This window comes from Panthera onca, chromosome D1, assembly GCF_046562875.1.
Source record: "Panthera onca isolate mPanOnc1 chromosome D1, mPanOnc1 haplotype 2, whole genome shotgun sequence".
Taxonomy (NCBI): Eukaryota; Metazoa; Chordata; class Mammalia; order Carnivora; family Felidae; genus Panthera; species Panthera onca.
This window is the reverse complement of record NC_138348.1, coordinates 59440455-59466203: the sequence shown is the minus strand read 5'-3', so window position 1 is coordinate 59466203 and position 25749 is coordinate 59440455. Positions and strand designations below refer to the sequence as shown.

Here is a 25749-nt window from a genome sequence, read left to right as displayed (position 1 = left end):
GGGGACAAAACAGATTCTTGTGGTAAATTGTTTTTTCAAAAATATCTCCTTCACAATTGAAGAATGTAGGTTTTTGGTTTGTTTTTTTTTGGGGGGGGGTATATGGCTTACTACTTGGTATATAAAAGGTTCTTTAATAACTAAATAATAAGGTTCATCTAACTGATGTTTTTTAATATTATATGCTGTATGACCCTGTTACAAATTTTCAGGGTTTGTGTAATTGTTGATGGCTAAAATGTAAACACGTGAATATAATTGCAGAGATGTCATTGGATTATGTTGGGATACCTTAGTGTTATATCTGAGTTTCAGAAAACGGAACGGGGTGCGTTTGCAGAGTGCAGGTCTTAATGATAGCTGGAAGTGCATTTGCCTGTCGTGGACAAGGCTGGTGGATGTGTCAGAGCAGGACACATTACTCATGCAGGTTATAAAAAAGATAACAGAGTTTATCTTATAGTCAGAGCTCTAAGAGGTGCCTCTGTCTTTGGCAGAAAGAATTGGTCAGCTTCATGATGGCAGGATGACAATGAGGGAAACCGAGCCGGCCTTCTAATACCTGCTTCTAGTCCTTAGGGTATTTCAGAGTGGTGTGACCTTGGTAGATTTTTTAACCTGGGTATGTTTCCTCAACTATAAAAACCACATTCGTGGGGCGCTTGGCTGGCTCAGTCGAAAGAGCACGCAACTCTTGATCTTGGGGTTGTGAGTTCAAGCCCCACTTTGGGTATAGAGATTTACTTAAATAAAAACTTAAAAAAATAATAAAAATAAAAACCACACTTATTTATAGTTATGCCATGAAGGGTAGATAATTTATCATCAGTTACCTGTGGCTGCTTGGCAACATCCCAAAACTTAGCAGCTTAAAAAAACCAGTTCATCTCGTTTCTCAGTTTTGTGGCTTGGTTGAGTGGTTCTTTTGCTGGTGTCATGTGGGTACTCTGCATTCTGCTGGCAGATTGGCTGGGGGCTGGGTGGAACAGCTGGGCCTCTCCATGTGGTCTTTTACCTTGGGCTTAGGGCATAGTGGTCTCAGTACCAAGGAGGCAAAGGCAGGAGCTTCAAAGCCTGAGCTCAAGAACTCACAGAACATCACTTTCACCACATTCTTTTGGTCACAGGAGGTCATGAGGCTGGCCCAGATTCAAGGCGTGAGGAAATCGGCTCCTCATCCTGAAAAGACAAGCTGCAAAACGCAGCCCTGTTTGCAGTCTGCCGTAATCATGTATGCAAAACAGCCATGCAACAAGCATTGGTTAAGCTTTTAAGGTGCCCATCATTTGTTTTTATAATCTGTATATTCTCTAAATTAATGTGGGACTGTAGTGAAAGCCCCCAAACCCTAATTTATTAAATGCATTTTTACAAACTCTGGGTCTTTGAAGATAGATGGAGTCATTGGGTCACGTAAAACTGGGATTGTCATTTTCGCAAGATTAGATAGAAAGTTGTGGGTGTTGTGACTGCTTATGAATTAATATGAATATTCCACAAATATCAGATGAATGCCGACTGTGTGCCAGGCTTAAGGGCTGCGCTTTCTCACTCACTGGCGCTTGCAGTCTTGAGTTGCAAGTACAAGTTACAGAAGTACAGTTGTACTTATTTGTAACTATACATAAACACACTTTACAGAGTTAGGTGAATCGAATTTATTAAAAGTAAAGAAGACAGGCCATCTATAAAAGCATGTGCAGTTTTTAAAAAAAATGCTGTATTTAAACAGTTGGCAAAATATGCCAGAAAATAGATTTAGATTTAAGATTCAGCTACTCTAACTGGAAGAATTTTTGCTTTTGACATGTCCACTCAGATTTTTGGGAAAGAAAAAAAGTTAACATAGTTGAAGCCTAACTAGGATGTGTTACCTGAAAAATGAGAGCAAACACTTTATTAGTAATTTTGTGTCATTTTTATTTAATTCTTAACAAAAACCCTGAGGTGAATAGTAATTGAGTTGAAAGAGACCCTTCTTGAGGCCAGTTCCTCTGCAGTGACTTAATTGGACCTAGTTTTGTGTAATTTTAGGGACAGCTACTTTTTAAGTGCTATTGAAAGAGTGATTCATAAAGCAGGAAAGTTGTCCTTGCAGTGTTTATTAATATTTACATGATACCTTAGAGCTTACAGAGCACTGTGACTATATCATTCAAGTTCTCCGAAAAAAGCAACTTATTATCCCCATTTTTCGGTTGAGCAGTCAAGCTCACAGAGGTAAATGAATTGCCCCAAATTATATAGCTAATAAGTTGCCATAGCCAGATATTTCAGTCCTTCAATCTTAAAATTGATTATGAAAGCCACTTCATTCTTATGGTTTATAAAAGAAATATTTGCTTTAGGAATAGGCTTCTTTTATGTTCCTGCTTTATCCATTGCCAGCTTTCAGCACAGCATCTCTAGAATGTGCTCATTATAGTCAACATGGGTTCTTTGCAAAAAAAAAAAAAAAAAAAAAAAAAAAAACCTGAAACTTCTGAGACTTCACAAACTGGGTGTAGAAATGCTGCCACCTTTGTTTGGCTGCCAAGACACTACCACAAAGGACTGTAGATCCAGGTCCATTTATTTCACAAGAGTGGGTGCAGCTGTCTTCTTGCTGTAATCAAATGCTCCTCTGTAGCCAGCTTTTTGTGGCCAGAAAAAGCAAAGTAATTTTTAGTACAGATTAGCATAAAAATCTCTACTAGATCGGTTTCAGGAAACAATTACTAGCTTAGAAACAACAATAAGTGTGATCTATAGGTTGGTTAAAATGGCAGTTAGTTTCCAGACTTTTTTAAATGCCCTTTATTTCTCACCATGAATACTATATAAATAGAATACACTACCTGCCGCTGTATTTGGTTTCGTAAATTATTTGGACAGGGTGAACAACAGACTTCAAAACTAAGTAGAGGTAGTAAATCTGCCCTTTTTAATGAGTTTGAATTTACAGTAGTAGTTTAAACATCTGGAAATTTAAAGTCTTAATTCATTCCAAATGTTCAACAAGGATCTATTGCAAAGAGGATATTGTAATGGGGGTGGGGGGATCAAGAAAACGACTATTGACTCAATTTGAAGCCTTTCTAGTTTTCTGTATATACATTAATCACATAAAACTTGGGAGGCTGACAGTTCAAAAAGGTAGAGATGGACCCAGATATCTAAGTTGGCATGCTTATAGAAGAATAATTTTTAAGAGAGGGCAGTTGTAACAAGGATGAGGTTTTAAGTGCTGTTATTATCTAAGGTATGGCCAGATAGTGCTGCTGTGTTCTATTTTTCTTCTGGATGCGAGGTGGGCTTTTTATAATTGTTATTTAAACTGGACTGAGGGGACTCAAATCCTGTGACTTATAAATTGTAATTTTGATTAATGCATCTTGTAATCCAAGAATCTGGTCTGCAGCCAGCACCTAGCATGAGACCAAGCATTCATTTAGTGCACACTTCCTGAGCCCCTACTGGTTGGTCATTAGGTGTTGGTTTGATTTTCTTACGGCAAAACGGTTGTGGCCGCAGGAGGATCAGTAGTCCTTGTCTGTGGCAGCTGCTGCTAACTGTTCATCCTTTGCCAGTGCTGTGCTGAAGCACTTTAAACTTACCCAACCTGTGAAAAAGGCAATATGATCCCCCCTTTTTTTCAGGTGAAAACCTAAGGATTAGAAGGTTACGTGGCTAGTGAACATTTGAACAAGGATTTCAGCGTGATGTAAAGATTTACAAATCTAATTTGTTGTCTCTTATAGTTTGCTTTTCATGTTAATTTTCAAATACTGTCTTGAATGCCTGTAGTGGTCAAATCTTTTTAGCCCCAGGCATGAGGCTAGGTGTCATGGATACAAAGATGAATGAAGTGGAGCCCATGCCTTGGATGCAAAGGTAAATAAGCTTGATCCCATACTTCGGTCAGCTGAGTCACCTGGGGAAGCCAGACCTGCAAGTCAGGATCTGCCAGGAACTAGGCTAAAGGTAGGGTATTGGTATAATTGATCATCCCATCCAGAGCACTTTTGAGAGTATAAGGAGGCACTTTTAATAGTTATGCCAGATAAACCGGGACTCTCCAGAGCAAACCAGGACTTATGGTCACTCTAGCTAGAGGAAAATCCACGGTGTGAGTGGAGCCGACTGGAGGAGGTGATGCCCCAGGTACACTTGGAGTGCAAGGTGTGAGACCTGTTCTCGTCTCTGGTCATCACCCTCACACCCTTGCAGTTCGCTCTTCAGACCTCAGCTTAGATGACACTTTTCTGGAGGCTTCTGGTCCCTGAAATCTGAGTCAAGTGACCCTTACATGTGCTCCCAGGCTTGCCTGGCTCTTCCATTAAATGTAAGCCCTGTGAGAACCTGTGTGGTTTCTACATGTCTCCCTGTTTGAGGCTAAGAGAAGACAGTAGGGAACAGCCTTTGCAGCAGCCTATAAACACAGCAATGTTTGTTTTCCCACATATTGCCTCCTTGGATTGATAATGGTATATAAAACTAAGCCAACTTCACCAACAATTGCCAGTAAGTCCAGTTGGAATAGGTTTGGAGCCGCTGAGAAATTGACATTTGTTAAGAGTAGACCCACCTTTGAAAGTTGTGTGTACATGGGACTACATGACTCTAAATATTTTTAGATTAGTCCCTCGCTTCTCAGTGAAAATGTGACTTGTTATCTTAGTATTAGAAATATATATATACAGTTGACCCTTGAACAACTCAGGGATTAGGGGCACTGGCTCCCCTGCACAGCTGAAAATTGTGTATAACTTTAGGCTCTTCAAAAACTTAACCAGTAGCCTCCTATCGACCGGAAGCCTTACTGATAACATAGTTGATGAACACATATTTTGTATGTTATATGTTGTTATGTACTTTATTCTTACAATAATACCTAACTTTATCTTATCTTTTTGGTATTTCTAGGCTATGCAGTTCATCAATGAATTTTTTCAAATTGCCTCAAATCTCCAAAAAAATTTCCCAATATACTTATTGAAGATAATCTACTTGTAAGTGGACCTGTGTTCAAACCTGTGTTGTTCAGAGGTCAACTGTTAGGTTCTTCATTTCCCCTCAAAAAACAGTAGATAATCATTGTGATATTCAGTATCCTATTTCAGGCTTTCAAGATATCTGATGAAGACAGTACTTCTTCCTCAAACCAGTATCACACATGTTAAGCTGTTAAAATCTACATGGCAGTAGAGTTTTAGAGCCAGAAGGAGTTTGGGAAACTATATAGACAAACTCTCATTTTACAGAGGACTGGACAGGGCATCGTGCTCTGGATGATGCCCTCAGTGGTGGCAGAGGCCAAGGGAGAACAGAAGTGTTCCTACAGTGTTGTGCTCTGCCATGCCACACAGACATAAGATGGAGAGCCTGAGAGAATCATTTCTTGGCAGGTGAGCAGTGTCCACCCTTTAAGCTGTTACTAATGTAAACAGTAATCCCATAAGTATGTCAGCTTTATAGGAGATTTATTAAGCAGGCCAGGATCTGGGGTTAGTTTGTGTTACTATAAAATTTTGATTTAAAAAATATTTGGTATTGCTTACATCTTATTTGGCAAATTCCTATTCTTGGTGTGATTATTTTTCTTTAGAAGAGTACATGTGGTTGGATTATGGGTTTACAAAACCTTTTTCCTAAAAAAAAAAAAAAAAAAAAAAATGTTGAAAGCTTTCCTTATGATTGCATCTCGTGGGATTTGGGCTTCGTTTTAATGAGAGCAGCTACTATGTATTGAGCACTTACTATGTACCAAATATCATCTTAGGTACTTTGTATGCATCATACATTTAGCTTCACCATAATCTGATGCCGTAGGTGTTGCTGTCCTCATTTCACGGGTGCCAAAGTGACTTGTCCAAGGCCATTCAGTGGTGGAGTGGGATTCAAACACCAGCTGATTCTGGTAGACTGGGTTGCTCCTCAGAGTAGAAGTATCCACCTTTTAAAAAATGTGTGAAAATATGTGAAAAGACTTGGAGAAAAGTACATCAAAATACTAACGATTAACTCTTGGTGGTGGGCGTATGAGGAATTACGAATTTTTCTTTGGCATCTACTGTTTTCCAAATTTTCTATAATGTGTATATTTTTCCTATCTCAGAAAAGATTAAGTAGCATTCTGGAAAAGAACATTTGAATTTCAAAAGCATTTACGTGAAAACGTTTTTCTTGCAGAGGGTTTGTTACTACTTTCCCAGTTGCTTTTAACACACATCATGCCAGGCATTGTGCCAGGCATTTTTGCTACAAAGATAAGATACTGACACTGGGGGCAAGTTGTTAGGCTGCTGATTCTTAAGGTCCAGCTCAAGCGCCACTAGTGCACCCGCACCTCTTGCCCCCAGTTACTTCTTAACCATCTCTGCCGTTGCCACTGTAGTTCAAACCACCATCCGCTCTCTCTCTCTCTCCCTCCAAGTTTGTGTTACAGCTACTAGCCAGAGTGATCCTGGACCTCCTCTTCTCAGGGCCTTCCAGTGGTCTTAGACCAGAATCCAAGCTCCAACTGGGACTGGATGTACGTGATCTGGTCCTCTGCCAACCTCTGGCATCTCCTACTCTGGTTCTTGTTCACGCTACCGACTAGTATAGTTTCGTTTTGGTTTCTCCCACTCACCAAGCCCATTCAGAGAAGCTCGTTGAGGACCTTTATACTTGCTATGCTGTGAAGGCTGTTTGACCCAGTTAGCTTCTAGTTCACTTTTGCATCATTTTGATCTTTTCTTAAATATTATCTCCACAGAGAAGTTTTCTCTGCCTCCCCTTTCAAAACTAGTCTCCCTTTACTAGAAATGATCAGTCTTGCATTCTCGTGTGTAAGTTCTCTGAGGGCTGAGACCTTGTCGTGTTCACCGCAGTTGTGTCCCAGTGCCCTAAACGGTGCGTGGCGTGCAATAGGTGCTTTGTATTTGTTGAGTGAATGGCCAGATGATGTGTTCTAGTATCAGTGGGAAATTCACAGTGGCTGGAGGGCTGAGCGGAGGAAAGCAGCTGGAGCTGAGGATGGAAAGGCATAGGGAGCTGTCCAGTCTCTGAAAACCTTTGAAATTCCTGCTTAGGATTAGCCGTCATCCTCTGGTCAGGGCATACTCCAAGAGATGCTAAGAGCCTGGGCCTCTTTCCTGTGTGAATTGCCACAGGAGTAGAGTCCTTCAGAGGTGCACAGATGAATATGGCAGAGTTCGGCCTGCAGTTTCTGGGCATGTTTAGAAAATGCGAGAGCACAGTTGAACTAAAAAGCAAACCCCACATTGGTCACTGTTAATCATAATTAATAACATCTGTGATTTGTATAGTCTTTCTTCCAAAGTGTTCCAAGTCTTGAGACGTGATCCCTTTGGTTCCCCCCAGGCCCTGCCACAATAATGACCTTGGCATGTGACTCACCACCCTCCTCTGCCATATAATACCCTCTTATTTATCACCCGTCTTACCCCTTCCTTTCCAAGTCAAGTAATTTCTGCCTTGTTTTTTCTTCTCTTCCTTCCCTTCTCAAACCACAACCCATATAATTTTCATTGCCCTCTTTAGTACCTGTTTGTGTCTTGGCTCCAGCCTTCTTATAGAGAAGGGGAGCAGACCTAGAACGGTAGGGAGGGAGAGGTGTGCACTTTTAAATTGCCTCCGTTTTGTAGTGCATTTTCCTCTGAGCTGCAATTCCTTTTCCAGCTTTGCAGTCTCCCTGGGTAATAGATGACTGAACACCAAGGGGGCTGCTGGTGCTTTAAAATCATTAGCAATCTCAGTGCTCATTTGAGGTTAAAGTCTCTACCTGTAGTAGGAGATTATCAGTATGCTTAAATAACAGAATTAAAGTAATGGTTTCTGCTATGCTTCATATAATGACACTTACACTTAAGAAGGAACTTAATATTTATTGGGTGCCTCCTGTATGCCAGGCACTGTGTGAGATACATTATGTACATAATCTCATTTAAGACTCACATTTTGATGAGGCTGATAAATTATCCCCATGAGAGAACTGAATTTCAAGGAAATTATTTGCCTGCAGTCACATGGTCCATGTCTGTCTAAAGCCAGAGCCTGTGTCTTTGCAAAACACTGTGCAGCTAGCCTCAAACTGCCTCCCCCGCCCACAGCAGGTGAGAGTGCCCCCAGGGTCTTTGCAGACCTGTCCTTTCAGTCTTCCCGAAACCTGTGAGATTGGTGGTGTCATCCCCAGCCGACTCGCCAAAATACAGCACCACTGGGACTCAACTCATGTCTCCTCTAGCTCTGTGGCCCTGTGATTCGGAGTCTGGTGTTTGGGGAAGGTTCTGTGCACATCACTGTGTTAGATGAGGGATCTGAGTCCAGCTCTAGAAAAGTTAGAGCATTGGTGGGCTATGCCAGAGGGGCCAGACCACAACCTCTGTGACATCAGTGAGAGCAGGGATGTGGGTACCCATTCCCCTGGGGAGGCCTGGACGAGACTGCTATCCCTTTCCTGCTGGTGAGAGTGAAGGCGGGCCTGGCTGGGACCTGGAAGCACCCGAATGACAGCAGGGGCAGAGCTGGCCAGACCAGCAGTACAGAGTAGAGGTTTGGTGTGAGGACAGCCAGCCAGTGCTGCTGCTTGGGAGCGGTAACCACTTTACCTCACTGACTTCAGGTGTCACTCTGTTTATTGCGCAGTCATGGGCAACCCTCACCACAGCTTGGAATGCTACTTTGTCCAAGGGAAGACTTGGCTCACCTGAGTGCTGGTTATGGTTAACTGCCCCAGAACAAGCAGGAGGTATTGAGCACGTGAAGACCCTGGAGACCCACTTCTCTTCTGTGCCCTTAAGAGAGAGGTTAGGCAGGTTGCTGCCCCTCCCTGGGCCTCAGTCTTCTCATCTGTGAAGCGGGATGCGAATATCTCCATGATTAAGGACGAAGTATTTAGTCAGTTACATATGCGATCATGTTACTGAAATGCTCTGATGCAAAAATGCTTCCAGATGAAATTAAGAAAGGATGAGCTTCACGCCAGAGGACCTGCAGAGACTTCTTGGAGCAGTGTGGTATGGGTAGGTCCCAAGGGCTGGACAGGGGTCAGCAGGGAAAGATGCAGAGTTCAGGCAGACAGCTGGGGCAGCAGCCCAGGAGTCCTTCCAGATAGGGAGGACCACTGCTCTGTCTCTTCCCTTCCCATCTGACTCCATCAGCGCCTCCCATGCTCACAGCTCCAGCCTTCAGCTCTCAGTTCTGAGAGGCTATTAGTTATGAGACCCACTTTCAATTAAATAGCAGCTTTTAGGGGAATAAAAAAGTGTCTCCACTGTAAACACACCTTGGTTTTAAGTTGCATCTTGGTTTCAAAACCATTAAGTTGTGGGGAAAAAGTGTATCTTAGAATTGAGAAAATACTAAATATGTCACTTCAGAATAAATACTACCAAAAAAAGTTCATCATGTGGACCTTGAGACCAATATTCGTGTTCCTGTTCTGCCACATACTAACTTTATCATTCCGGGCAAGTCGCTTGATTTCCCTAAGCATCAATTCATTTTTTAAATGGTCTATAAATTGCCTGGGCATAGGAGATGAGCAGTTAAGGTTATTTGAATCCGAATGTTGATTCATTTTGGAAAGAGATCTGTAGAACATATTTTGTCTAAAATTAGGGGTTGCCATAGTTAAGAAAACCCCACAAACCTATATATTGTCATTTTAGGATAGTATAACAGAGCAGTGGTTCTCAGCCTGGGGAGATTTTAACCATCAAGTGACATCGGGCAATGTTGGGCATTTTTGGTTGTCATAGCTGGTGTGGAGAGGGAGCTACTGGCATCTAGTGTGTAGATGAACATCCATCAATGCGTAGGACAAACCCCCGCCCCCCCAGAACAAAGGACTTTCTGGCCCCAAATGTCCATAGCATGAGGGTATGAAATCCTGACACAGAGATTAGGAATATTGGTTGTGGAGCCCAGCTATCTGGATTTGAACCCTGGCTCTGCCACCTGCCAGCTGTGTATCCTTGGGTCAGTTACCTGACCTGCGTCCTCTGGAGGAGAATAGTAATGGTTTCTGCCACATGGGGTGGTTGTGAGGTTTACTAGGACTTAATTTAGGTAGAGAATTTCAAGTGGAAACTGGCTTTCAGGAAGCACCCAGTAAGTGTCAGATGTTAAGGAGTTGAATAAGCACTAGACTTTGTGAATATATTTGGTGACCAGAACTAGGACCTCAAATAAGTGAGTTAACTCCTTGTGCCCCAGTTTCTCCATCTGTTAAAAAAAAAATGCGATGGAGGGGCGCCTGGGTGGATCAGTTGGTTAAGCATCTGACTTTGGCTCAGATCATGATCTCACAGCTTGTGGGTTCGAGCCCTGCATCCGTCTCTGCTCTGACAACTCAGAGCCTGGAGCCTGCTTTGGATTCTGGGTCTCCCGCTCTCTCTGCCCTTCCCCCCACTTGCACTCTGTCTCTCTCTCTCTGTCTCTGTCTCAAAATAAACTTAATTAAAAAAATTTTTTTAATGTGATGGAGATCAAATGAAATCAAGAAGATGATAGCACACTGGAAACAGTGGAAAATTTTACAAAGACATTTGTGTCATTATTACTGCCTCAAAAGCCAGTAAGAGAATGTCCTGGGGTGACGCAGTGAACTCTCCTGGGTCGGGCTGTAACTCAGAAGGAACAACAAGAGAGAGGAGGTGCTCGGAGCAGCACGTTGCAGGCCCAGCAACGGACGGCACCTTAAGTACATCCTCAGCTGTGAGTCCAGGAAGTTGCCTTTATTGCATAGTTATGTGCAAACTGCGCCCCGGCTCCACATACCACTTTCCCCGGAGGAGTACTTGGCGAATCAGCATACACGACTGTTCTGCAGGCTCTAAACTCAGGGAAAAACAACAGCTTAGACGGAAAGAAAGTCCTGCAAAGTCCCTTGGCCAGGGATCTGTTCCTGCTCTGCCTGTGTCTTCTCTGGCCCATTTTCTCAGCACTGAGACGAAGGAACTGGATTGCTGGCCTGGACTACAAGATCTGCCTGAACTCTAGCTCTGACCATACGGGATTGAGTGAGGATTATCTTAACAATTATATCAGCAAACAGTTAATGTAGCAGAATTGTGTCAAGCAATTTACATAAATAAACTCACGTAATTCATAGAACGACATTGTGAAACAGAGTATAACGTCCATATCACTGATGGTATCACCGAAGCTCAGAGACATTGAGCAACTTGCCCAAGAATGCATATAGAGCCAGGTCCACACTACTGTTGACCAACACACCGCAGTACCCCAAGCCAGATGTGCAAAGAGCCTGGGAAGCACTAGGCACTTAATATCTGTTCATCGAGTTTAGTAAATGAATGCCCAAGGGCAGATCACAAAGTGGCCTGTTCCTTCTCCAGTTCTGTCCATCCCTGCCTCTTATCACCTCATCCCCTCTCCTTGCCTGGGCTCCCAGTGCCTGCTCACTCTGGCCAAGAGCTTGGCACCTCTGGGCAGCACGTAAAACTGTTCTCTAAGGGACCTTCAGGGGCAGCAGCAGAGACTAGCCTTTCCCACTATTCCATCTGGTGAACCCACTCTGTGCCAAGCCTGGGGGGTTGGGCACACAGCTGAGTCATCTTGAGCATCTGCTCTGAGGGGGATCCACATCTGTGCGGCGTCAGTGGGGTGAGAGGGAGACTGATGAGAATACCAGCTAGTTATAAGCAGAATGATGCAAGCAAGCCTTGAAAGGGAAAGGCTCGGAGAAGCCTTCCCTGGGGGTGAGGATGCTTTGAAATTTGCATACCTATACTTGGTGTAGACTGGGCCACAGCTGCCTTCCCATCCATCCCAATTTATCCTCCTCCACTCAGTGTCTTGGCACCACACAATTGAAAACGAAACAATAGTCTCTCTAGCAGCCCGGAACCTGCACTGGGGAAGAAGGGAGAAAGAAACTACTGCTAAGTGCCTACTATGCCAGGTACTTTCATCTACTTGAACTTAATACTCTTCAGAAACCAGTGAGGTAGACACACTCATTGTAGAGTTAGGGAAAATGAAGTTCAAAGAGGGTAGGCAATTTGCTGAAGGTTCCAGAGGAAATTGCTTATCAGTTGGCCTCTTTCTGTTCTGGATCCCCGTGCAGGTCCACCCTCACACCACCTCTCTGAGAGAGGCCAGCGTTGGGGTGTCCAGTGAGCTGTAGAGGCTGGGTGGGGAGTGTGGGTGGCTCAGTTTCTGCAGACCCCCACAAGGTTCTCTGGTCAAAACAATTCAAGGGAGGGGCGCCTGGGTGGCTCAGTTGGTTAAGCGTCTGACTTCGGCCCAGGGCATCGTTTCCCGGCTCGTGAGTTTGAGCAGAGCCTGGAGCCTGCTTTGGATTCTGTGTCTCCCTCTCTGTCTCTCTACCCCCTCCCCCTCTCTCTGCCCCTCCCCCACTCATGCTTTGTCTCTCTCTCTCAAAAACAAACATTTTTAAAAATTAAAGAAAAAAAACAAACGGGAGTGCCCGCCTTCTCTGGAGTGCCCATTGGAGACCGTCTCAAGGGCAAGGGCACATAATGTGGTAAGACACCTGCAGATCTACATCCAGAGGTGGGCATTTTTCTCAGTGGGGTTTGGATAGAGATGAGAGGGTGAGGGAGAGGCTTAGGAGAGAGGGACTTCTCCACCTGTCCCTGGGACTGCCCAAGATCGGGCCAGCAGGCTGCTTTGGGACCTGCAGTCACACCTCCAGAGTGGAAGTTCTGCCTGCACCACCCATAACGAATAGGATTGTGGACACATGTATAACAAGCTACTGCATCACCCATTATTGACCTGAGCACAATCACCCCTCTTAGTTTAATTTTCCACTCTATCCCTCCCTCTTCCCTCCGTCATTCCTCTATTGCACTCAGCAATTACTTTCTTTCAATAAGTGTCTGGGAACACTTGTCAGGCATCTGTAGAATTTTGCCAGGATCCAAGAAGCCTTCATCATAGTGCAGAAAGCATAAGACCCAAGCCTTGACGGATGACTTAAACTTTGGCAGGTAGAAATGGGTTAAAATGAAGAGCAGTCCAGACGGAAGGGATGGTGTGTGAGTGAAGACAGAGAAGTAGTAAAATCTGTAAGAAGTGTGAGCAATAACTTGTCATCCACTTAGGCAGAACACTGTTTCCCAAGAATATTTGACCACGGAGCATCTCACAAGATAAGTGACCTGAGGAATGTACTTCAAGAAAGACTGAGGCACAGAGTGGGGGCGTGGGGCAGAGAATAGTGTGTGTAAAGGCATCTGTGCTTGCTGCTGGAGGTGGTGATTCTCAGCATCTATTCCACGGGATACTGGCCCCCAGAGGTTCTCTGTGGTCCTGCAATAAGCGTGGGAAGTACCACATACAGTGTCCTCCTCAGGATTCACGAGGCACAGTGGTATATTAAAGGCTACACCCCCACATACCCAAAATCCTGCAGCAAAGACACGTTAACTTTGCTTAACCCTGCATGGACCGAACTTCCTTTACCACGAATCCCTTTGTTTCAGGGAACATTTTTATTTGGGGGACTAGAGGGTTAATTTTTTTTTTTTTTTAATTTAAAATGTACTTATGAATGCATTTCAGACAGAGCAGTGGGGTATCCTGTGAAAATTGTCTTTCCAGCCTTGGCTCCCTTAGACCTAGTTTTCTTCACGGGGTAGCTTCTGTATTGTCCCAGAGAATTCTAGGGTACACAGGATGTAAATGTATATTTTCTTTTCAAAATGCACATGAAGGCAACTGATAAGCACGTCTCTTCTGCACGTGTATTCCATCCTAGGGATATGTGATATGTGATTAGGCATTCCTCTAGTACTGGCATCAAGAGATTTCCTAGTCTTAGGGCTCCTGGGTGGCTTAGTCGGTTGAGCATCCGACTTCAGCTCAGGTCATGATCTCGTGGTTTATGAGTTGGAGCCCTGCATTGGGCTCACTGTTATCAGCACAGAACCCACTTGGGATCCTCTGTCACCGCCCCCCCCCCCCCCCGTCCCTCCCCTGCTCACACTCTCTCAAAAATAAATAAACATTAAAAAAAAAAAAAGATCTTTCATAGTCTTTCCTAGTCTTTTGTTCATCTGAACCACGGGTTGATTGCTGTGGCCTGCTGGCTAAATCTGGCCCTCTTTCTTTCTTTCTTTCTTTCTTTCTTTTTTTTTTTTTTTTAGCAGTGAACCCCTATGGGTCTCAAGCCTAAAATCGTTACTGTCTGGTCCTTTATAGCTCCAAACAATACTGTAATGAATCTCCTTACCCATTCTTGGAAACACTTGCAAGTAGATCTCTCCTAAATATATCCTATTTGGTCTAAACCAGTCTGAGGGACACAGCTCCCTGTTTAATTGATTTTTCTTTTGTTTGAAGTGAGGTTAAGCATCTTTTCACAGATATAAAAATGTTTATTTTTCTTTTTTGTAAATTTCATTTCTTTCCAATTGAATAAAGAATAGGAACAAAGGTATTTTTCTTACTGCCTTATAAAAATATTAAAGGAATTAGCATTTTGTCTGTCTTGTGTATAAATGTTTCCTCCATTTTTCGTTTGTCTGACTTTGTTTATGGGCTTTTTTTTTTTTTTTCCACGCAGAGATGTACTCTGTGAAGTGAAGGTGAGTTCAGGTACTGACAGCATAGGGGGTGGGAGGACCTGACCCAAGCAGGTGGTTCTTGTTTTTGGAGCCCCTGTCTTGTTCTAGGTCCTGGGAATCCAGTGGTGAACAAGACAGGCAGAGCCTCTGCCATGATGGTGATGATGGGAGAGTAGGGCAGTGTTCAGCGAGAATGTCACAGGGAAACCTCCCCCTGTGGAGGAACTACCCAGGGATCCAGGCTGCAGGAGGAGCGTTCTGAGCGATGATCCATTCAAGGCTAGACCTCAGAGAGATGGAGGTTTCAGAGTTCATGTTCCTGGTGCCCAAGGCATCCTGGGTGGTAGTGAGGCACCTGGCACAGCCATGTCTGGCTGCTGGGGGCAAGGACGATAGTCCAGGAAGCCTCCTTGACAGAAAGTTGCCCTATCAGGGTCTGCCCAAGGCAGGAGTCTTGTCTCTGTACAGAGAAGGAAAGCGACTCCCAGGGCTAAGCCATGGCCAGTAGAGACTAAACTGAAGTCTGAGTGGTTAGGACTGGTTGGGGCAGTGCTGAAGTGTTGCTTTAGGAGCAGCAGAGGATGGGAGGAAGATGCTGACCTCTGCTGGAGTGAAGGCCTCTCCCTGCTCATCCACGGCCCTGGCCTTGTGCACACCTCTCAAGAAGACTAAGAGGGACAGAAAACCACATGTGCAAGAGAGGGTGGCAACCGGGGAGGGAAGACGGGCAGGAGGGAGCAGTGATGAGAGAGAGGGGCTGAGAGCCTCAGGCCTTGAATGCCAGGCTAAGGCAGCGAGAGGCTGATGGGGGTGATGAGGGCCAGGAAGTCTGGGAGCTGCTTTCCTGTCTGGAGCCCCACTCCCTGGGCTCCTTGCAGGCAATGACAAGGAAGAGGGGGGAGCCGTGGGGAGAGCCAAGAGCTCACAAAGGTTCCGCTGTGCTTGGCCAGGGCCTCCGCCAGAGCCCGCTTGCCTGCTTGCTTGCTCCGGGGGAAGGATCTGATTCGGAGAAAGGTGGTTGCCCGCGGCCCAGGGCCAGGCCTGCTGGCTGCCAGCCCAGCACAGAGCCCCCACTCCAGGATTCCCATCCCGGGGCCTCCTCGTTCCTCTTTATTTTGGTGCTCCCTGTTAGGCCCCGGTAAAATTCCACAGCCTTGAACTGAGGACTCACTCGGTGCTGGGGGGCCAGTGCTCACCTGAGGACCTGAGGGGGAGGGGTGCACAGGATGGGCCAGTGAGCACTTCATAGAGCAAGAAACACGTGGAAGCTGCCCCGCACTGAGCACCTACTGTATGCCAAGCACTAGGCATTTGTAGGTTTCACATTCAGTCCTCCCAGCAAGCTAGCATGGTAGGTATTCTTTCCATTTTACAGACGAGAAAAGAAAATCCAAGAAAGGCTAAGTGACTTGCCCAGGGACGATAGTGAGTCAATAGTAGGGCTAGAATTCTGACTCAAGTCAGCCCTGCCCGTGAATCTAAGCTCTACTTCAACCCTAGAGTGCTTAGTGCAGGATATGACCCTGTGCCTTACACATGTCTGGCACAGAGTGAGGTTCCCATGAAAGCTGACTCTATCCTGTACTCTCTCTGCTGGAGCTTGTGAACTCATGGCAATTCTTGAGGCCAGTAACCTTCCTCTCGATTTAGTGATGCGAGCTCAGAGAGGCCAAGCAACCGCTCAAGGTCACATAGCTTTGCAGCAGAGGATGGGGGAAGTCGGGGGAAATTTAGAAGTGAGTGGGGTGGAGCGAGCCAGCCCAAGTAATGACAGGAGTTTTCAAGATGCCCAGGGTGCCAACTGAAGACCGGAGGTATCCCTGCGGGCTGGGTGGCAGTGCTGCTCACGGAGTATTCCGCCCTGCCTCTCAATGGGGTTCTCACTCACCGGAAGAGCAGTGCTCCAACAGCTGGTCTCAGGACACCTACCTGGCCTCGTGTGTTTCCTATGATACCTGCAGCAAGAAAGGGCCTTAACTGGGCCTATTTCCTCTTCTGTCAGATGAGAGCAGCTGGAATAGGTCTTTGATTTTCCTTTTTCAGCAGTGGTACCTTTAAAAGAATCTTAAATTGAACCTCAATATTCTTTCATCCATTCAACAAACTATTGAGACCTTCCAGGTGCCTGGAACATATGGCCGACCGGATTTTCTTCCTAATTAAGTGTCCCCAACCCTCTGCTCGGGACTAAAATCGGCCACCTGGGCCACATCCTCATCTGGGAGCCTACCCACTGTAGAGTTGGCCTGAGAGACTCACCGTCTGTGCTGACAGGGACCTTAGAGATATTCACATACGGACAGCCAACCACATCACAGATTAGATGATGAAAGGCCCAAAGGGCAGACCAGGCCGTGGGGCCCATGACAATCTCTTCATGGCATCATTAATCGAAGAGACTTTGCAGAGTCATTTGAGACTGGGCACGTCTATGAGGAGAGAGAAGCAGGGAGGAGGCATGGCCTGAGCAAAGCCCTCGAGGTGGGAAAGAAGCTGTTTTGCAGAGGCCAAGCCCCTCCACCTTCTGTCTCCTGCCTGGCAGAGCCTTCTGAATAACCTCCCTCTCCTCCACTCACCCCCGCTATCCTCTGCCCAGAGCCAGGGTGCCAGCTTGGGTCTGGTGACAGCAGCCTCAAAGGAGGTGTTGGATGGCTGAAGCCCTCCACTGTAGAAGCTCTGGCATCTTCCACAAGCCCAGCCTCGCCAAGCTGTCCTCCTGCCAAGCTGGAGAGTGGCTGGCTCCTGAGGGGGACCCTCTCCAGGCAGGTAACTTGATCCCCGGCAGCACAGCACCAGCCCATCTCTGGCTACCAGAGCCAGAGCCCCAAGGGGTTTATGGCAACCGGGCAGGACCTTGGAGCAGTTTTCAGGGTCAGGAGAAGGAGCTACCAGGAAGAGTTGGGGCTGACAGGCCAGAGGCCCGGGTTCCAGCCCCAACCCTTCGCCAACTTGCTGTGTGATTTTGGGTAAATCACTTCCTCCCTCCAGGCCTCAGTTTTCACGTAAGGGAGTCTGACAGAGGGGTGGTTCCCAGAAGCCTGGATGGACTGAGCGGCCTGGGTCTCTGACACAGGGCTCCTTGGTCTGCCGCATCCCTTTCAGGTCGAGGTCTGATTGCTCTGCGCTGGGTGGTCAGGGTGCCTGCTGAACCCCACCACCTGGCCTCCTGCCCCTTCAGGTAGGAGAGGGAGCAGGGCCTGGTGCTTGCTGTCTCAGTTCTCAGCTCTCAGAACATTCTAAATTCGGTGGGACTCCACTGGGTGTGGTTTCCATTTCCTTCAAGATAACCAAGTGAAACAGGGTTTTTCCTCAACAACTGCAATAAAGCTTAGGAACAAGCTGGATATAGAACTCTACTTCCTGTCTGAATCCCTAAGTTGACAAAACCAACGTGTGAGTGATATTGTGAAATAGCTTTGATTGTTTCTCCCTGGGATTTTTTTCACTATCATATCATTTATTTTATTTTTTTATAGAATGAGGACATGTCCCTTTTGGCACAAAGGCCTGACTTTTTTTTTTCTTAATGTTAATTTATTTATCTTGAAGGAGAGAGGGGTGAGGGAGAGAGAGAGAGAGAGAGAGAGAGGGGTGAGGGAGAGAGAGAGAGAGAGAGAGAGAGAGAGAATCCCAAGCAGTCTCCACACTATCAGAATCCAAGACACGGGGCTCCATCTCACAAATGGTGAGATCATGACCTGAGCTGAAATCAAGTGTCGGACACTTAAGTGACTGAGCCGCCCAGGCACCCCCCATCATATCATTTTTTTACTATCACACATATTATTCTTTTACTCTTGTCATATAAAGTATGCTCTTATAAACTTACCACTGCCCTTTTTTAGAAGGACTGTTCTTTACTGAGATGATTCCTTTCCCAATTTACAGCATTAAAATGTCTTTTTTTTTTAGATGAAATGACGGGGTGATAGTACATGGTAGTTCTTGGAGTAAATTCTTTACAAAGTCAAACACGTAGAAGAGTCATGCTCACACGTGTCCAGCCTGATGCGTTCCCACTAAGTGAACACACCACATAACCACCACCCGGATCAGGAACAGAGCATAGTGACAGTTCTTTCTCTAATGTTCTTTCCCAAGCAAAATAAGAAGTTGGCAACTTTACGTTATTCTCCCCACTATTTAGAATGTGCCCATCTGTAAAACCTAACATTTGGGGGCCTTCTGGGCCAGCTGATCTAATGTCCCGGGCAGGGTGAGCGCTCTGTGGCTCTGCCTGAGCCCTCGGAGCTGGCATCTTCGATGCTGCACCAACCAGAGGGAAGTAGGCCTGGCCTGGGACTCTGCCCAACCAATGCCCGAGGACAGGGCGAATCTGGCCAGATATCCCTCCAGATGTGGACCTCAGCACTGCTGGCTGCTGAAAGCCAGGGCCAAGGGACAGTGAAGAGGAGTGGCTTTGGGCAAGAGATGCTGGGGGGATGAATCATTTCTTCCACCCAGAACTCTCTCCAGCCGCTTTTCATTAGCCATTACTCTTCCCTTTCACCCACTCACATTCCTACACACCTAAGAATCCCTAGGGGCTCTTTTGTGCACCAACATTGCCTCTCTCCCCCAACTCAATTCCCAGGTGATGCTTCCCAGACTCAGGAGGTCATTCTCTACCTCTTGTCTTTATTGATTTACGGAGAAATCCTGGCACCTTTCTGAAAGATGAAGGAATTTGTTCAAAATCACACGGCATGCTGGGAGTCCAGGAGGCCACATCCGCTCCACCAAGGCAAGGCACATTTATCAAGGACTTGCTTTGTGCCAAAAACATAGGTAAGGGCGACTGTAAGGAAAAAGAGGCTTTCTGTTCAATAAGTATTAAGTGTTATTCTGTTCAATAGCACGTGCCCAGCCCTCACGACATACTGACCATTCACGCATTCAGCAAATATTTATTGAGCAGCTTCTCTGTGTCACTTAGCTGTAGTTACTGTCCTTGGGGAGTTCACAGCCTGGTGGAAAGAAAGAATACCCACAGATGAAGCTAGACAGTGATCATAGCAATCAGAGTGGGATAAGGGATGGGGGAAAGGAAGGGTCATATGAGGCTGCGGGGACCATGGAAGGCTTCTGGAAGGCATGGCATTTGAATTTGCCCCTCAGTAGATGAACTACATTCCACCTACTACGTAGCTTAGCTCCCCAGAGTCCCCCCAGAACGTTCTTCTCCTGCTAGCATTTCAGTATCGGTCAGTATTAGGCTAAGCCTTCTGCTAAAAATGACCGCCCTCCTGCCACTAGTAGCCTCAGCTCAGGGGTTTGTTGTCACTCAATTAAAAAAAATTAGTTGTGGGGCGCCTGGGTGGCTCAGTCGGTTAAGCGGCCGACTTCGGCTCAGGTCATGATCTCGCGGTCCGTGAGTTCAAGCCCCGCGTCGGGCTCTGTGCTGACAGCTCAGAGCCTGGAGCCCGTTTCGGATTCTGTGTCTCCCTCTCTCTGACCCTCCCCTGTTCATGCTCGGTCTCTCTCTGTCTCAAAAATAAAAAAACGTTAAAAAATAAAAAATAAAAAATAAAAAAAATACTCTATGATTACTTTTCCTTTCCTGCCTAACAATTACAGTTATGTAATCTTCAATATGTTTAAATGTGTTGGGTAGTCTGCCAGTTTCATTTCCTTGGAGAAATCTCTTCCAGAGTCTCCCATCCTGTTCCAGAGAGGATTGGTTGCTTTCTACTGCACAACTGTTGGCCTGGGGACTCCTCTGCCCCTCCTTTGTGGCATTTTCTCTTCCTTAGATACCATGTCCTCCCCTTTCTTGGTTTGCTCACTTGTTCATTTCTGCTAAAGCACATCCTCCAGCAGCTTCCTGAGAAAGTGTGCAAAGAGATCTTACATGACTAAATAGGTCTTTATTCTCTCTTCACTCTTTATAATCATTTGGCTGGGCCCAGAATTCTGGGATGGAAATAATTCCCCTTGGAATTTTGAAGGCACTTTGCCATTGGCTCCTAGGTCCCATTTTGCTATTAAGAAACCCAATGTCAGTATATTTCTTAATCTTTTGTGTGAATCCTGCTTCTTTTTTTTCTTCTATCCAGAAGTTTTTGTGATCTTCTCTTTGTTCCCAGAGTTCTGAGATTTTGACGTCATGGTATCAGTCTACGTTCATCCATTGTGCTGAGTCCTCAAGGGGTCATTTCAAGCTGACACTCATGCAGTTCAGTCCTAGGATATTTTTTTCCTAATCCCTCTTCCTAGAATCCCTGTCATTCAGATGTTGAGTTCCCTTAACTCGCCCTCTAAACATCTTGTCTTTTCTGCTTTCCATTTCTTAGCCTTTTGGTCCGTTTTCTCAAATTTATATCTAACAATTCTTTTGAGTTTTTCATTTTCTGCTATCATCATTTTTAATTTCCAAGAGTCATTTAAAAAAATTTTTTAAAATGTTTATTTATTTTTGAGAGACAGATGGAGTGTGAGTGGGGGAGGGGCAGAGAGAGGGAGATACAGAATCCAAAGCAGGCTCCGGGCTCTGAGCTGTCAGCACGGAGCCTGATGTGGGGCTTGAACTCACGAACCGTGAGATCATGACCTGAGCTGAAGTTGGACGTTCAACCGACTGAGCCACCCGGGTGCCCCCCAAGAGTTCTTTTTCTTGTCACTCATGGATGCAATTAAAGATACATTAATGATGGTTTTCTCTTTCAAGCTTTCTGCTTTTTGCATAGTTGCTATCTTCCAAGTTTCTCCCCTTGTTGTTTATTCTAACCTCTTTCTTATTAGAAGCTTTCCCTCAGACGCTTACTCATCTGCTCATAGTAGTCTGTTCATGTTTAAACACGGGGCACTAAAACACAGACTGGATACCTTATGGACACGATTGGGGCTGGGTGCATGGAGCTGGTTGGGTCTTTCCATGTTTTTTTCCGTTGAGCTGGTCAAGAAAAAAGCTCCTTCAATCTCCTGGCTGGGGCGGGGGGCGGGGGGTGGGGGGTGGGGGGTAGGGGTTGCTATCTCAGCAGCCAGAGTTTGGGTAGTTGAATGGAGAAAAAGGACTAGAGACATCAATATTGGGTCCACAAGTAATTACTTGATTCTGTTGTCAGAGCGCCCCCAGAATAGAGATCCTCTGCTACTCGCTTTTGAGAATGGACCTTTAGCATTCGACTAAACACTAAAGGTGAGGAGGGTATCTGGGAGTCTAATTGCCTCTTAAATAGATTTTCAAGCAATCTTCCTATTTTAAGCCTCCCCACCACCCACCCAATTTCCAGAAGTACCTGGTACAGCCAACTCCCAAACCATTTGGGGATTTCACAGTGTAAATTGGGCCGCTTTTCAGCTTTCTTTATTGCCTATTTAGAATTCAATCGCTTACTATTCTTTGTTGGCTGTGTCTGGTTTCTAATATTTTGAAAAGTCCCTTTACTGTTGTTTTAGTTGGTTTCAGGAAAGACCACAGTGTGTGTTCAACTTGCTATCCTTATCCTATTTCAATTTTTTTTTTTTAATTTTTTTTAACGTTTATTTATTTTTGAGACAGAGAGAGACAGAGCATGAACGGGGGAGGGTCAGAGAGAGGGAGACACAGAATCTGAAACAGGCTCCAGGCTCTGAGCTGTCAGCACAGAACCCGATGCGGGGCTCGAACTCCCGGACCGCGAGATCATGACCTGAGCCGAAGTAGGCCGCTTACCGACTGAGCCACCCAGGCGCCCCTCCTATTTCAATTTTTAAATGAACAGCCACAACACGTTTTAGAGCAGGAATTCTCTGCTGCCAATTTATAGAAGCAAACTGAGGGTAACCAGCATATGGAAGAGGCCTTCCCCACTAGTTCTTTACCTGATAAGACCTTTTCTGGCTCTAAAAGCCGAGGCCAAAAGCCGTCCTTTGTGATGCCTTCCTCAGTCTCCCAAGCTTGTACCTGGTTTTACCCAAGTTGGGTCTACTTGACATTCTGGAGACATTCTGGAGAAGCTTACAGACATTATCCTTTACGCTTTACACCTATAGAGACTCAGGGGGATCCACAGACCAAGATCCCCCCACCAGTGAGTGACAGGATTGAGATTTGAACTCAGGTCTGTCTCCATCGCTGAAATTGACATCATCGTTAATTCTGAGGAGTCTGGAAGGAGGAGCTCACATTCTAGTGGGGAAAAAAAAGGGCACATGTACCTCAGCCCCAAGCGCAGGAAAGGAGTACCAAATAGGAGTAAAGAAGCTGAGTGGTGGGCAGTTCAGAGGAAGGAGGGCTTCAACCCGAGGGACTGAATCAGGATGGGCTTTACAGAGGAGGTGGTCCCTGAGCTCATCACCATACCAGGCTGACCTCTCCCCTTGCCTAGAGGATTGGAGGACTGGCAGTGACAGCTAATAATATCCGTTGGTGGTGGTTCGTTTGCAAAGCACTTTCCTGTAAATCTCTTTGACTTTAGAGAACCCTGCGGGCTGTTATCTCCTCCTTTAGGCACGGAGAAAATCGAGGCACGGAGAGGTTAATCACCAGCTCCTGGTTCCCCAGGGGAGAATCAGAATTCAAATCCGTCTCTTCCAAGTTCAGGCTCTCTGCGTCCCCCAGCCTGTCCATGCTTGCTTTATCCTGGCCATCAGTTGAGGGGAGCCTTCCTAGTCTAAAATATCTCTTCACCAATATTTCACAACGTGTGGGTGTATGGCCTGCTTGTTTTGGGCCCCACTCCAGGCCCACCTAATTTCTGGGAGACGAGGACCTAAAATCTGCATCTTAACAACTTGTCCCGGTGGTTCTCGTGCCCACCCAAGAGTGAGCTGCCCTCGGCCTACGGCGATGCCACGTGGCGCAGCGGGCAGAGCGCGGACCAGGACTCGGCAGTGCCCTTCTTGGCTCTGTCTCAGGACCGCCTCAGTTTTCCGCCTGTGAAGTGGGCCGAGTCACGAGAGGCAGTGCCACAGCGCCTCGATCTGCTTACCCCACGAGCAGAGCTGAGCTGCACACCTGCCTCCCTCCCCAGGCTCCTTCCCACCTCCATCCGCCCGCCCCGCCCCGCCCCGCCTGGAGTGGAAGGAAAACAGCTGGGGACTCTCCGCTTCCAGGCTGCGGTCGCCTCCGAATGGGCAGCGGACGGGTCCCGAGGTTGGGGACTCTGGGCCGCTTTCCGCACGCGCCGAAGCCCCGCCGGGGACCGCAGGGAACCCGAGCCAGCGGCGCATCCCGCCCGCGGGGCAGTCGCGGCCCCCGCGGCCCCGCCTCCCTCCCCGCTGCCCTCCGGCAGTCCATAAATATTCCCTGGGCCCGGAGGAGGCGGAAACGGCCTTTCCAGCGCGCCTTCTGGCGCGGGCTCACCTTCCCCTTCGCGGAGCCGGTGCAGAAGCCTGGACGGGACTCAGCGCCTGGCCAAGGCGCCGAGGGGCGCATGCGCGCGCGGGTGCCTGGCGCCTGAACTGGGGATTCTGGAGCTCTGGGTGCGGGGTAGGGGGTGCGGGGTGGGGGAGCGTGGGCAGCGGAAGCCACCAGACCCACCTCGGGACTCTGCAGGAGGCTCCCCACTCGACCCAGGAGGCAGGGAAGGCTTCCTGAAGATATGTAAGCTAAGCTCTGAAAGCTGAAAGAATACGAGGGGCAGAGGGCACAGACTATGAAAAGGCCAAGAGGGTGGCATTTGGGGGAAATTACCATCACTGTATTGAGTTCAAGGTGACGTGTCAGAGGCTGGAGAGGGTACCAAGGGCCAACGAAGCAGAGTCTTTTAAATTAGGCTAGGCAGGACCGTGGCCTGGCCAGATTATTCGCTTTTAAGAAAGACCCCTCTGGCTTGGCGTGGGAGGTGGCATTTAGGGGTTGCAGGAACATGGGTGAAGAGTCTGTAGACAGAGGCCATGGGAGCTGGGCCAGAGTAACTGCAGTGGAAATGGAGAAAACGGGGATGGGCTGGAGAATTTCTGAGTGGAATGGGGTAGGACTCTGTGATATGATAGACTGGACGTAGGGATCAAGAAGTGAATGATGGGTGGATGGTCTAGCTTTTCCTAAGTAGGAAGCAAGAGGGAGGATGATGCCTCCTCCTACAATGAGTCCCTCCTGGAAAATCCTCCTCTTTCCCTATCCATCCAACTTTAGTCAGAGCCTCACTCAACGTCCCACCTCACCACCTCCAGGAAGCCTTCTCCGCTCCCTTATGGATTTCAGAACATCAAAGCTTGTATTTGGTTATTTGCTGTGTTGATTAGTTCTAGTATTAATTTGTGTGCATCAGCCCTCAAGGGAGCTGGAAGTGGTTAAGTGGTTAAGATCACGTTAGAATCTTAGCTCTCCTGCAGAATTTGCTCTTCGACCTGCGAAAGTCAGTCACTCTAAGCCTCACTTTCGTCTGTACAATGGGGCGGATAATCTTGAAGGATTCCATATGACTGGCATATGATATGTGCCCAGTAAGTGAGCTTTTTCTTTTTTTTCCCCCAGTAGAGTTGGTCAGCCTGGAGACCAAACAAGGGCGTCTACAGTGTCTCCTGAAACTTCTTGTCTGGGGCTTTTGGATAGAGATAACAGTGGGGTAATAGAAAGATTTTAAGGCCAGGGATTGGAAGGCATGAGTTCCTGCTGAGGACTTCCTATGCGACTTGAAGCAAGTCAGGGCCCCTTTGTCTACCTTGGACAGCAGGGAATGGGGTGGATGGCCCCAGAGATCCCCACTGCTACCCTTGGTCATTCGGTTTCTGGTGGAGTTCCCTAGCTCCCAGAAGGCCCTGAGCCCTGTGGGATAAGAGTGCTTTAATCCACTGGGACTCACTGAGGTCACAGCCAGGCCCCTGGGACTGGTGCCCCTTCCCGGGTGGACAGTAGATGGCGCCGAAGCTCTGTTTATCCAGCCTCAGGGGCGGGGCTACCTGGCCTTCACCTAGGCGGGTGAAACGCCTTATCCAGCGCGGCCCTGGTGCTTCTGGACCCTATCTTCTGCTAGTGAGGCTCTGAGAAAGGCCTGGCTGGGCTTTTCTCTCCCTCCTCCAGAAGCTGGGAAAGCCACTTGCTTTGCTTTCCAGAGCCACAGGATGTGTGAGCAGGGAGAGCCTCCAGGGCTCTCCTGGCCCATTTCACTGAGGCCCAGAGGGAGAGGGGGGCTCGCTTGAGTGGGTTAACAGCCCAAGAGTGGTGTCAGTGTGCTGGATGTGGCAGGTCGTCCCGTCCTTCCTTCCTCCTAAGCCCCTCACCAGTTTCCTCCTCCTTGCTATCCCACTTGCTTTGGCCACTCATTCCCGCTCAGTC

The 25749-nt window shown here is 46.9% G+C and overlaps 2 long non-coding RNA genes across 2 annotated transcripts; both read right to left on the bottom strand.

The window, feature by feature from the left end:
- Positions 1–5445: 5445 nt before the first annotated feature.
- Positions 5446–12602, bottom strand: LOC145712467 (uncharacterized). Its single transcript, XR_014135308.1, has 2 exons — positions 11738–12602; positions 5446–5935 (listed from the first exon to the last, which is right to left on the bottom strand). It is a non-coding gene; the product is annotated as an uncharacterized LOC145712467 (long non-coding RNA).
- A 3848-nt stretch (positions 12603–16450) lies between these two features.
- LOC132661257 (uncharacterized) lies at positions 16451–23900 on the bottom strand. Its single transcript, XR_009602148.3, has 4 exons — positions 23833–23900; positions 19432–19513; positions 16806–16975; positions 16451–16598 (listed from the first exon to the last, which is right to left on the bottom strand). It is a non-coding gene; the product is annotated as an uncharacterized LOC132661257 (long non-coding RNA).
- Positions 23901–25749: the final 1849 nt, after the last annotated feature.